Genomic DNA, 6282 nt, shown 5'->3' on the forward strand with positions numbered 1-6282 from the left:
TGGCCATGGTAGCCACGGAAGCCCTGGGGTGGTACGGAAGGAAGGGGGCCTCGACCCCAGGCGAAGGGTCCCCCACAACACCCTAGGTCCCGGCGGCCACGGCCTGACAGCGCTGCGGCACCTAGGGCGATGCGCCTAGGGGAGGGATCTCCTCTGGGCCCCGAAGGACGGGACGATGGTCTATTCAGAAGAGCAGGATGAGGTGAGCTTGATAAAGACTCACCCCGCTCCTGTACAAGGGACCGAAGACAGCCTTTTAACAAAGTGACTTTTTAACATGTTTCTCATGTCTTAAAAATGTTTTATCTTTGTTAAATCATTCGTACACATTTTAAATGGCCTTTACAGATTTGATGTTTTTTTTTACAAAGAAAGTACTTTTATTCATGGTTGTTGTCATTGGTCTTAACAACATGTACTTTTAACAAATTTAAATGTAATCGTCAAATGCTGTGTTTTTATGCCTTATCGCCGTTTTTTATGTGTAAAAATGATATGCAAATATGTATGAGCTGTTTTTAAAGGAATTGTGTAAATAAAACTTTTCCAAAAGAAAAAATCTGTTCTTATCAGTTTAATATCTGATACGTCCCCTATCTGGGGACCATATATTAAATTGATTTTTGGAATAGGGAGATGGAATAGGGGCTTGCTCCGTCCACTCCACGCATCGACCTGGTATTGCAGTACCTCCAGGAACGGTGCACCCCCTGTCGTTGTAAATATAAATCAAGCATGGTTTCGTTTTAGTCTATATTGTATTGTCACACACACAGTTCATCTTAGTGTCAGTGGTGGCAAGACAGTGCTGGTCAAGTCGGTCACCGTTATATTGAGCTGATGTGAATGGTGCGTTAATCTTTAACAAAAAGTTTTCGTCACGTAGACAGGGTGTAAACGGTACAGTGAAATGCTTACTTGCAAGCTCTCAACAGCTCAATACACACGATCAAACATATACACAAAATACTAAAGTAGTCAAAAACACTTATGATTTGGATATATATACACAAGAAGACTATACAGTATAAACTATGAAATGTGCTAAAGTCATGTTCTGGTAACATGGACTGCCTCACATACCGGTAACGTTATCTGATGTATTTGTCTGAAGTCAATATTTGATAGGCCTGCTATTTTCACAAGACTCAAATATATGTCGTTAAATGTATACAAGGTTTGTAACTCATCTGCCTGTGTTAAAGTAACTATGTCTGTTTATCCCATTATTTATATTTCTATGATCTCACACTGCACTTTTTCAAGTGACAAAAACTTGATATAGTGTAGCAAGAGTTATTCCTTCGCTTACGGCATTATTACAGATCATATATACACAATACAGTCCCTGGCTTACGACCATATCAGTCTCAATACGCCTGGTCTCGGAAGCTAAGCAGGGTCGGGCCTGGTTAGTACCTGTATGGTACGCTGCCTGGGAATACCAGGTGCAGTAAGCTCTTTTGTCCAGCAGGGTGTACTTTTGTACTATTTAATCAGGGATTACTATTTAAACCGTCTTTATGTATTACAGTTTCTCATAATCGCCTACAATTATTTTTTGGAACAATGAATCCACAAAACACAACTTTTGCAAAACAGTAAATGCTTTTTGAAAAAATGTCTTAAAAAAAAAAAAATCATAAATATAATTACCATCAAAATTGCAAATCCGTTCATGAAAAGAACACGACTGCCTGCAAAAAGATTGACACAACTATACTTATTTATTGAATGCAAGCAGACAAAACAGAAAGTTAGTCTGTCTTTTAAAAATCCCAGTAGATCATAAATGTTCTTTGCTGTTGTATCTGGGATCTACATCTGTTTATATGAGTTACTATGCTGTTACTAAACAGTAATGTATTACGGCAGTGTTACGTCACTACACCTAATAGGAAATGCACATGCGCACTAGGGTGCCGGGAACTGTAGAGCACGAGGGGTTTGACTAAACGAAAACTAACTGTACTCCCGTCTCCTGCCTGGTCATTTCTCCACAACACAAATATTACAGCAGTCCCTAAATCATGATGATCAAAACTGGAAGTACAACGATACAAAGGTGCAGAATTATGGGTAATTACTCTCCTTTTATGCATATTTCACCAAACAACTTAATTCACATTTAATTACTGATAAATTAAACATATTAATATTTGCACATTGTGTGTACGATTCATTCATCGGTATCATCACAATCCAATTCCATGTATTCAATACATAGGCTGGTTTGCTCATAGTTTTGTAGACTTTCCATTGGCGTACAGAAACACAATCCACAATAGAAATAAGGAAAGCTGAATACAACAGGGGAACACAACTGATATGAATGTATAGGCCTCAATCCACACCAAAGCAAAGCTCTAGAATAGGTCACATGTTGGAGATGATGACAGGAGTCAGCCAAAGTTACTTAGAAGTAACCCAACTTCATTCTCTGCATCTCTGAATATCTGCAATATAGTAAAAAATGTTACAAATTAGACAGTCCCCGTTAAGTAAGATCTTTAAACAGGTCAACATTAACAAGGCCGCAGGGCCAGACAGATTACCTGGATGTGTACTCAGAGCATGTCCTGACCAACTGGCAGGTGTCTTCACTGACATTTTCAACCTGTCCCTGACCGAGTCTGTAATACCTACGTTTTTAAATGTATTTTATTTCACCTTTATTTAACCAGGTAGGCAAGTTGAGAACAAGTTATCATTTACAATTGCGACCTGGCCAAGATAAAGCAAAGCAGTTCGACACATACAACGACACAGAGTTACACATGGAGTAAAACAAACATACAGTCAATAATACAGTATAAACAAGTCTATATACAATGTGAGCAAATGAGGTGAGATAAGGGAGGTAAAGGCAAAAAAAGGCCATGGTGGCAAAGTAAATACAATATAGCAAGTAAAACACTGGAATGGTAGATTTGCAATGGAAGAATGTGCAAAGTAGAAATAAAAATAATGGGGTGCAAAGGAGCAAAATAAATAAATAAATTAAATACAGTAGGGAAAGAGGTAGTTGTTTGGGCTAAATTATAGGTGGGCTATGTACAGGTGCAGTAATCTGTGAGCTGCTCTGACAGTTGGTGCTTAAAGCTAGTGAGGGAGATAAGTGTTTCCAGTTTCAGAGATTGTTGTAGTTCGTTCCAGTCATTGGCAGCAGAGAACTGGAGGCGGCCAAAGAAAGAATTGGTTTTGGGGGTGACTAGAGAGATATACCTGCTGGAGCGTGTGCTACAGGTGGGAGATCCTATGGAGACCAGCAAGCTGAGATAAGGGGGGACTTTACCTAGCAGGGTCTTGTAGATGACATGGAGCCAGTGGGTTTGGCGACGAGTATGAAGCGAGGGCCAGCCAACGAGAGCGTACAGGTCGCAATGGTGGGTAGTATATGGGGCTTTGGTGACAAAACGGATTGCACTGTGATAGACTGCATCCAATTTGTTGAGTAGGGTATTGGAGGCTATTTTGTAAATGACATCAACAAAGTCGAGGATTGGTAGGATGGTCAGTTTTACAAGGGTATGTTTGGCAGCATGAGTGAAGGATGCTTTGTTGCGAAATAGGAAGCCAATTCTAGATTGGAGATGTTTGATATGGGTCTGGAAGGAGAGTTTACAGTCTGACCAGACACCTAGGTATTTGTAGTTGTCCACGTATTCTAAGTCGGAGCCGTCCAGAGTAGTGATGTTGGACAGGCGCAGGTAGAGAAGCAGACCACCATAGTCCCTGTGCCCAAGAACACCAAGGTAACCTGCCTAAATGACAACCGAGCCGTAGGACTCAGGTCTGTAGCTATGAAGTGCTTTGAAAGGCTGGTCATGGCTCACTTCAACACCATCATCCCCAGTCCATGCCCTGACGAATTGAGGCTGTTCTGAGGGCAAAAGGTTTTAACTGAATATTAGGAAGGTGTCCTTAATGTTTTGTACACTCAGTGAAGATACACTGAAAAATATATACATGTAAAATGTCAACTGTTGGTCCCATGTTTCATAGGCTGAAATAAAATATCATGTACCGAGAATACAAGGGTTGAATTTGCACTAAACAAATTAATGTCAGATAAATCATGTCACAAATCTGGCTTATGGTTAGCCTCATATACATGATCTATTTCAAATGTAGAACATATAGCTAGCTCAACAATATGAGTTTAGCTATTGTCTGCTGCTGATGTATAATGACAAGGGGCACATTGATTGCACATGTCCGTTAGGCCAGTAATGCCATCATACTGTAGACATATGGTTGCATTGGTAATGCATGCCATTATGATAAGCAGCTAAATGGATGATATCCTGAAACAGCATGACAATCAAATAAAACCGCTCAGAGAGAGATTACAACTGGACAAAAAGGTTGTGTTCATTTGAGACAGCAACACAGAGACACAGACAAGTTAGAGACAGATCCCCTTCACACCTTTTTGATTGTAGAATTCTGATCTGTAATTAATGAACATTGACACTAGTTCATCTTGGATACTATTGTAATGAAACAGCAGGGAGCAGGTCTCGAACCCTCGACCTTCGAGCCCGAGGTCCGGCGCGCTGTCGACCTTCGAGCCCGAGGTCCGGCGCGCTGTCGACCTTCGTACCCTCGACCCTTCGAGCCCGTGGTCCGGCGCGCTGTCGACCTTCGAGCCCGAGGTCCGGCGCGCTGTCGACTGCCACAAAAGCATGCTCGCTCCAGCGGCAGAGTCGATTTCCGCGCTTATAAACCCAGGGTCGTTACGATATTTTTACGTTACAATTAAAACAAGTTTAAACAATTAATAAAAATGTAATGAATCAACATATAATTTCAATGTAGAAATAAGCTACCTTGTTTGTAAATGTTAGACATCTTAGTAAGTATGCTATTATTACTAAAGCATCCATTTTAGAAAAACTAAAATATCCATACCAGAGGTGGCCAACCTTGATCCACTTCCTGATCTACTGGGTGAGCAGACTTCTATTCCAGCCCAACAATAATACACATTATTATCAAGTCATTAGGATTGATACGTTTGTATCAGGTGTGTTAGTGCAGGGTGGGAAGAGACGCCTGCACACCCAGCAGACCTCCAGGAGCAGGATTGGCCTGCTACAGTTGTAATACCCCCAAGCCATAAGACTCATGAACAGGTAACCAAATGGTTACCCGGACTATTTGCATTGTGTCCCCCAAACCCCTCTTTTACACTGCTGCTACTCTCTGTTTATCTTATATGCATAGCCACTTTAACTATACATTCATGTGCATACTCCCTCAATTGGCCCGACCAAGCAGTGCTCCCACACATTGGCTAACAGGGCTATCTGTATTGTGTCCCACCATCCGCCAACCCCTCTTTTTACGGTACTGCTACACTCTGTTCATCATATATGCATAGTCACTTTAACCATCCCTACATGTACATACTACCTCAATAAGCCTGACTAACAGGTGTCTGTGTATAGCCTTGCTACTCTTATTTTCAAATGTCTTTTTACTGTTGTTTTATTTCTTTACTTACCTACACACACACACATCCTTTTTTTCGCACTATTGGTTAGAGCCTGTAAGTAAGCATTTCACTGTAAGGTCCTGTTGTATTCGGCGCATGTGACAAATAAACTTTTGATTTGATTTAATACGTTTGTAGCCTACATTGTGTGTGAATTTGAACTGTATTGTTGAGTACAACATGTGCTAACATAAGTACACACAAATCCCATGGCATACAAGGATGTACTGCAGTCTCTTGGGACCTTCACTGGGACCTCTCCATCTGCAGACAGTCTCTTGGACCTTCACTGGGACCTCTCCATCTGCAGACAGTCTCTTGGACCTTCACTGGGACCTCTTCATCTGCAGACAGTCTCTTGGGACCTTCACTGGGACCTCTTCATCTGCAGACAGTCTCTTGGGACCTTCACTGGGACCTCTTCATCTGCAGACAGTCTCTTGGGACCTCTTCATCTTCACTGGGACCTCTTCATCTGCAGACAATCTCTTGGACCTTCACTGGGACCTCTTCATCTGCAGACAATCTCTTGGACCTTCACTGGGACCTCTCCATCTGTAGACAGTCTCTTGGGACCTCTTCATCTGTAGACAGGCTTTCACAGCTCTCCATATCTGAGGACAGACATCGCAAAGAAACAAGCTTCATTATATTCCAATTAGACAGCCCTGACTATTATCTCTGTCTGTCTTCATAGTTGTCCTTTTCTGACAGCTGGAGCAGAAAATCCTTTCACCCTCTTCCATTGCTGATATCTACAAACGCATCTGGGTAATGAGTTT

General features: G+C 41.6%; 1 pseudogene; it reads left to right on the forward strand.

The window, feature by feature from the left end:
* Positions 1-537: 537 nt before the first annotated feature.
* Positions 538-712, forward strand: LOC135568157 (U2 spliceosomal RNA; annotated as a pseudogene).
* The last annotated feature ends 5570 nt before the right edge of the window (positions 713-6282 follow it).

This window comes from Oncorhynchus nerka, unplaced genomic scaffold (assembly GCF_034236695.1).
Source record: "Oncorhynchus nerka isolate Pitt River unplaced genomic scaffold, Oner_Uvic_2.0 unplaced_scaffold_1705, whole genome shotgun sequence".
NCBI lineage: Eukaryota > Metazoa > Chordata > Actinopteri > Salmoniformes > Salmonidae > Oncorhynchus > Oncorhynchus nerka.